Genomic DNA, 10,625 nt, shown 5'->3' on the forward strand with positions numbered 1-10,625 from the left:
GTAAAATAAACCATAAGGTTGATGACTAGAGGTGCTAAATTTCATTTTGATTGGACTATTTGCCATAGTGCATGGTTAAGTGTTTTTTTTTTTCAAATTATCTTGAGAGCTAAATGCTTTGCTTAAGCCTGAACTTTCTATGGTTGACAGCTACACATGTGGGGAAGAGGACTATAGTCTGGAAGCTGACATAGAGATCCTAAAGTCCTAGGGACTTCCTTGGCTCATGGGATACTTCTTTATTAACAGGAATACAGTTATAAAGTGAATGTTGACCGAATTCAGAAGCAGAAATTCTTGAATTCAGAACATAACTTGACATAGAAGATACCATAGAAATGGTTTCTATCCATATGGTGCACGTCAGCTTGGAAGAAGTAGAAATCACAGAACACATGCAATGTCCTTTCATTAATGTTCATGACTTTTGCTATTGGGTGGCTTGGTAGGGTACTACAGACCAAGAGAGACAGCAGACTCTTGCCTGAAATGTATGTGAACTTGATTTTAGACATTTTGATTTATGGAAAAAGGAGAGGCCAATAAATGGGAACCTAACAAGGGAATAACAAGAATGTATTAGGTACCTGAAGGATAGAAAGGTTCGCATTATGAAACAAGATAAAGGGGCGGCCTGGTATTTATGGATCCAATTGATTATGAAAATAAAATAGAATCAATGTTGTCATCTGTCATATACTAAGGTTTCCCTGAATGAATATAATCAAGCTAATCATAGGATAAAAATATATATTAATGATTGGTTTATTGAAGGGAGAATTGATCGTGACATGTATAATTACATGATTATACCTGCACCCATTGCCCCCACAATATTTGGCGTACCTAAAATCCATAAAAATTTAATGGATCCACCATTTAGACCTATTGTGGATAGTAGGAATTCTGCAACTTATGCATGTGCAAAAGTGATTGACTCAATCCTTAAGAAATAGGTAGTAACAGAAACTGGTATATGCAAAGACTCCTGGTCCTTCTTAGAAAAGATTAATGACATAGAATTTAATGAGCAATATAATCTAATAACGGTGGATGTAAGGGATTTATATACCTCAATACCACAAGAATTAGGTATTGAATGGGTTGTTCTGAACCTTACAGAAAAAGGTGCACCGCCATCAGAAATAGTACTAGTGGAAGAACTATTAAATATTGCACTGTCACACAACTACATAATTTTTAAAAATAACTTTTACCATCAAAAAAGTGGAGTGGCAATGGGTTCCCCATGCGGCTCTAGTTTTGCAAACTTAGTCATGAATCATTGGGAAAGGTCTTTTGTATTTAATAATGAAGAAATTAATGGACAAATAGTGTATTTTACATGCTTTTTGGATGATATATTTATATTGTTTAAAGGTAGAGAAGAACAAGCAGAGGATCTGGTCCAATATTTCAACCAAAGCACAGAATTGGATGATATATTTATATTGTTTAAAGGTAGAGAAGAACAAGCAAAGGATCTGGTCCAATATTTCAACCAAAGCACAGAATTCCTTGAATTTACATACAATTTTGATGAAAAGCAAATACCATTTCTGGATGTGTTATTAATTAAGAATACCATTGATAAAAAATATGAGGCAAAAATATATAGAAAGCCCTCCTATTCAAACACATTCTTACATTTTTCAAGTGCCCATCCCAACCACCAAAAGAAATCGGTGGTAAAGGGACAATTAGTAAGAGCGGCACAAATTACTTCAAAGGAGGAAGACTTTAATACTGAATGTCAGCTATTAAAGCAAATGTTTATTAAAAGGGCATACCCCAGTACTTTTATAGACAACATCATGGATGAAGTAGTAGATAAAAGATTGAGGGGTATATATAAACCCATTCTTGGTAACGTTATGGATGAAAATGGTAGTGGGGTAGTAGTAAACTCTAATACGTCAGTAGTCTCAGCAGAGATATCTCCAAATAGTATGGAAACTAGCGATACTTTATCCTTTGTGTCTAGTTTTTTTGCAACATTCAATGTGGATTACCATTATATAAGGAACATCTTATGTACGAACTGGAATATACTCACAGAAAATAAAGATCTACTGGAAAAATTAGGTACTACACCGAAATTTACTACAAGAAGGGACAAAAATTTAAAAATCTGTTTGAATGTATACACAATAGGGTCACCAATCAGAAGGGTATGCAACAATGTGGCTCGTGTCCATATTGTAAATATATCCTGGTCGGAACATCATTATCTATCAATAATATTGATCTGACAAGTAAAGGGAAATATAACTGTAATACAAAAATGGTGGTTTACCTTGCTGAGTGTCAATATTTCCCTTGCTTTTATGTTGGCATGACAATACATAGACTAAGAGACAGAATATATGAACATATATATAGTATAGGTAAACTTAAACAAGACAATGCATTAGCTAAGCATATTTCAGAATATTCTAACCACGAATTCAAGTTCTGGATTTTAGATCAAGTGGTAATCAATATGAGAGGGAGACCATTAGAAATAGAGCTCAAAAGAGCAGAATTAATATGGCAAATTCGATTATATGCATATAATGCACCTGGATTGAATGACATGTTTTCTATAATGCCTATCCTAAAAATCAAAAGTTTATGTAGATAAAAATAAACATATTTGGTTATTTAGATGTACACATACATGTATTCTGCATATAGTATTTTATCTAATATTTTTGTAATGATGATGGAAGCATGTACTTACACATGTATAGAAATTCACTTTTAGTGAGAGATATAGGCTAACACAGATATACAAGCTGCTTTGGATTATACGGTCAGTCTTTTTTACTATGTTTTCTTTATTGCTATTTGACTATTTTATCAAAGCAATTTTATATTTTAAATTTATGTATTAGTTAAGTATGTCTGATTATATTTTAATATATAGAGTAGAACATAAGTAAGATTTTAACATCAAAGGGTTTTAAAATAACATTGAAATTGATGAATATCACTTTAAATAAGTGTATCAGCTGATCTAACTGTGCTATTATTTAAATGTCATCAGTTAATCTGTAAAAACATCTGAAGAAGTTCAAGTACAAGCTGCCAACAAAAAGCATTCAACTACGGCTGCCACAATTGTTTTTTAGCTAATATAGACCCTTGCATAACTACCTGTCAGAGGTATGGTAACTCTGTACTATGCATTATAGTGTCTATTTATTGAATATATAATAACTGGAATGTCATATCTTCATATAGCAACTCTGTACTATGCATTATAGTGTCTATTTTTTGAATATATAATAATTGGAATGTCATATCTTCATATAGCTTAATGTTAAATATTTTTTAATAAGGAGGTGAAGGATTTGAAGGCAAGAGTGAACCAGCTGCTCAAATTACTGGAGGAGATTGAAGGAGAAAAGACAGAGCTCCGTAATCAACTCATGGAAGAGATAAGGTAAACTGATTAAAATTTTGGTTCTTCTGTATTTTAATACCACATATTATGATGTCAGTGGAACTTTGATTTTTTTCTTCATCTTTGATTTTTTGAGCTTTTGTTTTCCTCCAATAATACTGCAGGCTTTCTAGGAGATGTGTGATTATCATGTCACATGTTAGAAGGCAGCACCTTTCCAGCATTGTTTGATATATGTGCATTGCTGACATTACCGGGCAGTGGTGATTATCATGTCACATGTTAGAAGGCAGCACCTTTCCAGCAGTGTTTGATATATGTGCATCTCTGGCATTACAGGGCAGTGGAGATTATCATGTCACATGTTAGAAGGCAGCATCAGTGTTTGATATATGTGCATCACTGACATTACCGGGCAGTGGTGATTATCATGTCATGTGTTAGAAGGCAGCAGCTTTCCATCAGTGTTTGATATATGTGCATCACTGACATTACCGGGCAGTGGTGTTTATCATGTCACATGTTAGAAGGCAGCACCTTTCCATCAGTGTTTGATATATGTGCATTGCTGGCATTACTGGGCAGTGGTGATTATCATTTGATGTGTTATAAGGCAGCACCTTTCCAGCAGTGTTTGATATATGTGCATCGCTGGCATTACCGGGAAGTGGTGATTATCATGTCAGATGTTAGAAGGCAGCACCTTTCCAGCACTGTTTGATATATGTGCATTGCTGGCATTACCAGGCAGTGGTGATTATCATGTCAAATGTTAGAAGGCAGCACCTTTCCATCAGTGTTTGATATATGTGCATCGCTGGCATTACCAGGCAGTGGTGATTTTCATGTCAAATGTTAGAAGGCAGCACCTTTCCTACAGTGTTTCTTTGGAGGGATAGGTTCCTGACCCAGAGACTCCCCAGATTCTGGAATAGACTGGCCATATATGTCAAGCAGAGCACCTCTTTGGCCCTCTTCAAAAGGAACCTTGATGATTGGATGGGAGATAGAAAATTCACCCCGGGATCATGTCATTCACCCTGCTATACAAGGGTCTAGGGAAGTAAATATTGTGGGAAGAAATAGCCAGGGAATTGTTATGGCTAGGCTTGTATAGGCACTAGGGCCGATAGCCTAGTACCAACCTATAACCCTATATGTGCATCACTGACATTACCAGGCAGTGGTGATTATCATGTCAGATGTTAGAAGGCAGCCCCTTTCCATCAGTGTTTGATATATGTGCATCACTGACATTACCGGGCAGTGGTGATTATCATGTCATATGTTAGAAGGCAGCACCTTTCCAGCAGTGTTTGATATATGTGCATCACTGACATTACCAGGCAGTGGTGATTATCATGTCAGATGTTAGAAGGCAGCACCTTTCCATCAGTGTTTGATATATGTACATCACTGACATTACTGGGCAGTGGTGATTATCATGTCACATGTTAGAAGGCAGCATCAGTGCTTGATATATGTGCATCAATGACATTACCGGGCAGTGGTGAGTATCAGGTCACGTGTTAAAAGGAAGCACCTTTCCAGCAGTGTTTGATATATGTGCGTCGCTGGCATTACCGGGCAGTGGTGATTATCATGTCACATATTAGAAGGTAGCACCTTTCCATCAGTGTTTGATATATGTGCATTGCTGACATTATCGGGCAGTGGAGATTACCTTTTCAATTGTTAGAAGGCAGCACCTTTCCAGCAGTGTTTCTTTGGAGGGATATGTTCCTGACCCAGAGACTCCCCAGACTCTGGAATAGACTGCCCATACATGTCAAGCAGAGTGCCTCCTTGGTCCTCTTCAAAAGGAACCTTGATGATTGGATGGGAGAGAGGAAATTCACCCCAGGGATCACATCAATTGCCCTGCTATACAAGGGTCCAAGGAAGTAAATATTGTGGGAAGAAATAGCCAGGGAATTGTTATGGCTAGCTTGTATAGGCCCTAGGGCCAATAGCCTAGTACCAACCTATGAACCTATATGTGCATCCCTGGCATTACCGGGCAGAGGTGATTATCATGTCACATGTTAGAAGGCAGTACCTTTCCAGCATTGTTTGATATATGTGCATCACTGACATTACTGGACAGTGCTGATTATCATGTCACATGTTAGAAGGCAGCACCTTTCCAGCAGTGTTTGTTATATGTGCATCACTGACATTACCAGGCAGTGGTGATTATCATGTCACATGTTAGAAGGCAGCACCTTTCCAGCAGTGTTTGATATATGTGCATTGCTGACATTACCAGGCAGTGGTGATTATCATGTCACATGTTAGAAGGCAGCACCTTTCCAGCACTGTTTGATATATGTGCATCACTGACATTACCGCCAGTGGTGATTATCATGTCAAATGTTAGAAGGCAGCACCTTTCCAGCAGTGTTTCTTTGGAGGGATAGGTTCCTGACCCAGAGACTCCCCAGATTTTAGAATAGACTGCCCATACATGTCAAGCAGAGCACCTCTTTGGCCCTCTTCAAAAGGAACCTTGATGATTGGATGGGTGATAAGAAAATTCACCCCGGGGATCACGTCATTCACCCTGCTATACAAGGGTCCAGGGAAGTAAATATTGTGAGAAAAAATAGCCAGGGAATTGTTATGTCTAGGCTTGTATAGGCCCTAGGGCCGATAGCCTAGTACCAGCCTATGAACCTATATGTGCACCGCTGGCATTACCGGGCAGTGGTGATTATCATGTCACATGTTAGAAGGCAGCACCTTTCCCACAGTGTTTGATATATGTGCACCGCTGGCATTACCGGGCAGTGGTGATTATCATGTCACATGTTAGAAGGCAGCACCTTTCCATCAGTGTTTGATATATGTGCATCACTGACATTACCAGGCAGTGGTGATTATCATGTCACATGTTAGAAGGTAGCACCTTTCCATCAGTGTTTGATATATGTGCATCACTGACATTACTGGGCAGTGGTGATTATCATGTCACGTGTTAGAAGGCAGCACCTTTCCAGCAGTGTTTGTTATATGTGCATCACTGACATTACTGGGCAGTGGTGATTATCATGTCACGTGTTAGAAGGCAGCACCTTTCCAGCAGTGTTTGATATATGTGCATCGGTGGCATTACAGGGCAGGGGTGGTTATCATGTCACATGTTAGAAGGTAGCATCAGTGCTTGATATATGTGCATCACTGACATTAACAGGCAGTGGTGATTATCATGTCACATGTTAGAAGGCAGCACCTTTCCAGCAATGTTTGATATATGTGCATCGCTGGCATTACCGGGAAGTGGTGATTATCATGTCACATGTTAGAAGGCAGCACCTTTCCAGCACTGTTTGATATATGTGCATTGCTGGCATTACTGGGAAGTGGTGATTATCATTTCAGATGTTAGAAGGCAGCACCTTTCCAGCACTGTTTGATATATGTGCATTGCTGGCATTTCCAGGCAGTGGTGATTATCATTTCACTTGTTATAAGGCAGCACCTTTCGAGCAGTGTCTGATATATGTGCATCACTGACATTATAGGGCAGTGGTGATTATCATGTCACATGTTAGAAGGCAGCACCTTTCCAGCAGTTTTTGATATATGTGCATTGCTGGCATTACCAGGCAGTGGTTATTATCATGTCACATGTTAGAAGGCAGCACCTTTCCATCAGTGTTTGATATATGTGCATCACTGACATTATAGGGCAGTGGTGATTATCATGTCACATGTTAGAAGGCAGCACCTTTCCAGCAGTGTTTGATATATGTGCATTGCTGACATTACCAGGCAGTGGTGATTATCATGGCAAATGTTAGAAGGCAGCACCTTTCCATCAGTGTTTGATATATGTGCATCACTGACATTACCGGGCAGTGGTGATTATCATGTCAAATGTTAGAAGGCAGCACCTTTCCTACAGTGTTTCTTTGGAGGGATAGGTTCCTGACCCAGAGACTCCCCAGATTCTGGAATAGATTGCCCATACATGTCAAGCAGAGCACCTCTTTGGCCCTCTTCAAAAGGAACCTTGATGATTGGATGGGAGATAGGAAATTCACCCCAGGATCATGTCATTCACCCTGCTATACAAGGGTCCAGGGAAGTAAATATTGTGGGAAGAAATAGCCAGGGAATTGTTATGGCTAGGCTTGTATAGGGGCTAGGGCCGGTAACCTAGTACCAACCTATAACCGTATATGTGCATCACTGACATTACCAGGCAGTGGTGATTATCATATCACATGTTAGAAGGTAGCACCTTTCCATCATTGTTTGATATATGTGCATCACTGACATTACTGTGCAGTGGTGATTATCATGTCACGTGTTAGAAGGCAGCACCTTTCCAGTAGTGTTTGTTATATGTGCATCACTGACATTACTGGGCAGTGGTGATTATCATGTCACATGTTAGAAGGCAGCACCTTTCCAGCAGTGTTTGATATATGTGCGGTGCAGGCATTACAGGGCAGGGGTGGTTATCATGTCACATGTTAGAAGGTAGCATCAGTACTTGATATATGTGCATCACTGACATTACTGGACAGTGCTGATTATCATGTCACATGTTAGAAGGCAGCACCTTTCCATCAGTGTTTGATATATGTGCATCACTGACATTACTGGGCAGTGGTGATTATCATGTCATGTGTCAGAAGGCAGCACCTTTCCATCAGTGTTTGTTATATCTGCATCGCTGGCATTACCAGGCAGTGGTGATTATCATTTCACGTGTTATAAGGGAGCACCTTTCCAGCAGTGTTTAATATATGTGCATTGCTGGCATTACTGGGCAGTGGTGATTATCATGTCACATGTTAGAAGGTAGCATCTTTCCATCAGTGTTTGATATATGTGCATCACTGAGATTACCGGGCAGTGGCGATTATCATGTCAAATGTTAGAAGGCAGCACCTTTCCAGCAGTGTTTCTTTGGAGGGATGGGTTCCTGACCCAGAGACTCCCCAGACTCTGGAATAGGCTGCCCATACATGTCAAGCAGAGTGCCTCCTTGGCCCTCTTCAAAAGGAACCTTGATGATTGGATGGGAGATAGGAAATTCCCCCTGGGGATCACGTCATTTGCCCTGCTATATAAGGGTCCAAGGAAGTAAATATTGTGGGAAGAAATAGCCAGGGAATTGTTATGGCTAGGCTTGTATAGGGCCTAGTGCCGATAGCCTAGTACCAACCTATATGTGCATCTCTGGCATTATGGGGCAGTGGTGATTATCATGTCACATGTTAGAATGCTGCACCTTTCCATCAGTGTTTGATATATATGCATCACTGACATTACCGGGCAGTGGTGTTTATCATGTCACATGTTAGAAGGCAGCACCTTTCCATCAGTGTTTGATATATGTGCATCACTGACATTACCGGGCAGTGGTGATTATCATGTCATGTGTTAGAAGGCAGCACCTTTCCCACAGTGTTTGATATATGTGCATTGCTGACATTACCAGGCAGTGGTGTTTATCATGTCACATGTTAGAAGGCAGCACCTTTCCATCAGTGTTTGATATATGTGCATCGCTGGCATTACCAGTTGGTGTTGATTATCATGTCACATGTTAGAAGGCAGCACCTTTCCAGCAGTGTTTGATATATGTTTATTATTGGAATTATCTGGCAGTGATACCCCCTTATTATGGAATAACATATGGCAGACCAATTTTCTCCTCAGTTCGACTATATGTTATTGAAATATTCTGTGCAACTTCCTGTCATTTATAATCCTATTTCTGTAGATCATACAATTTTTTTTCAGAGACTGGTGTCTATTAGTTTATATCTTGAGTTGAACTATCTTTTCTTCTGTCATCTTTTGAAACTTATGCAGATAAATAACTGTTTCTGTAAATACCCATGTTTGTATACAAGGCTACATCTGAACACTATGTTTCAAACTATAACATTTGCCAACACTGCAATCAAACACTACTCCAGTCCAAACAAAGTAACATTACAAATGAACAATGAATTTTGCATTCTGAAATGGCCCTCTAAAACTGCTTGCCTGTGGATATGAAAAACTATGAATTTTTAATGGATTGGTGTATGGTAGAAATTTAAAAGGAGGGTGGTAATCCAGGAATCTTTCATAGTCTGAATTCTTATGTGAAAACCTGTTTACGTTTGCCAATTTTTTTTTAATACTGCTTAGCTAACTTTATTACTATTGATTATATAAATTTATCATCAGTGTATTTGCTGCAGGCGTTTATTTCAGAAGTATTACTTGTGTCAATCAGGAAAAAGATGACCCTTTGATTTAATCTTGAAGAAGAAAAGACTACTAAACAAAATCTGGATTTAAGTAACTTAAATGGCACTCTTATTTAGAACAAAGAATGAATTTGAAAAACTAAACAAAATCTGGATTTAAGTAACTTAAATGGCACTCTTATTTATAACAAAGAATGAATTTGAAAAACTAAACAAAAACTAGATTTAAGTAACTTAAATGGCACTCTTATTTAGAACAAAGAATGAATTTGAAAAAAACTAAACAAAATCTGGATTTAAGTAACTTAAATGGCACTCTTATTTAGAACAAAGAATGAATTTGAAAAACTAAACAAAATCTGGATTTAAGTAACTTAAATGGCACTCTTATTTAGAACAAAGAATGAATTTGAAAAAAAAATGTCATCTGTTCCTTATGCTGTAACACACTGACACTGGATGTACCTATAGGGTAAGTACAGTGAAAGGTAATGTCCACCATTTTAAAGCAGCAGGTACCTGGATGGATTCTAAAATGGTGGACAGCCAGTGAGCACTCTAGCTGTGTAGCTCCCTTAACTTTCAACAATATCTAACCTTTTGCCTGCACATCTTGAGGAAAAATAGCAAATTTTCAACAGAAAAAAGGAAACAAGCAAGCTACTAAATATTTCAGCTGTATTTTACGTTGGATGACCTTTTTTGCAAGAAAAATATTACTCACTGCAAACAGATTCCTGAACCGCATGGTGGGGACACTTCAAGATAACGAGGCCTGAGTGAAAAAGAGAAGAAAAAGACAGATTGTTTTAATATAAAATTGCCGGAATAAAATCAACCTTCTGCAACTTTATCTAGCTGAACATATGTTATCTGAAAAACAGTTAAATCAATATTGGAAATGGAAAATTTATCAGAGCACATGGATGCAGTAACTACCAAATCTAAACTATCAAATATAGTTACACCAGAAAAAGATACTGCATCAAAAAGGCTAAAAACAAATAAAACTCAGCCAG

Source organism: Protopterus annectens, chromosome 14.part0 (genome assembly GCF_019279795.1).
Source record: "Protopterus annectens isolate FY-2018-M chromosome 14.part0, PAN1.0, whole genome shotgun sequence".
NCBI classification, from domain to species: domain Eukaryota; kingdom Metazoa; phylum Chordata; order Ceratodontiformes; family Protopteridae; genus Protopterus; species Protopterus annectens.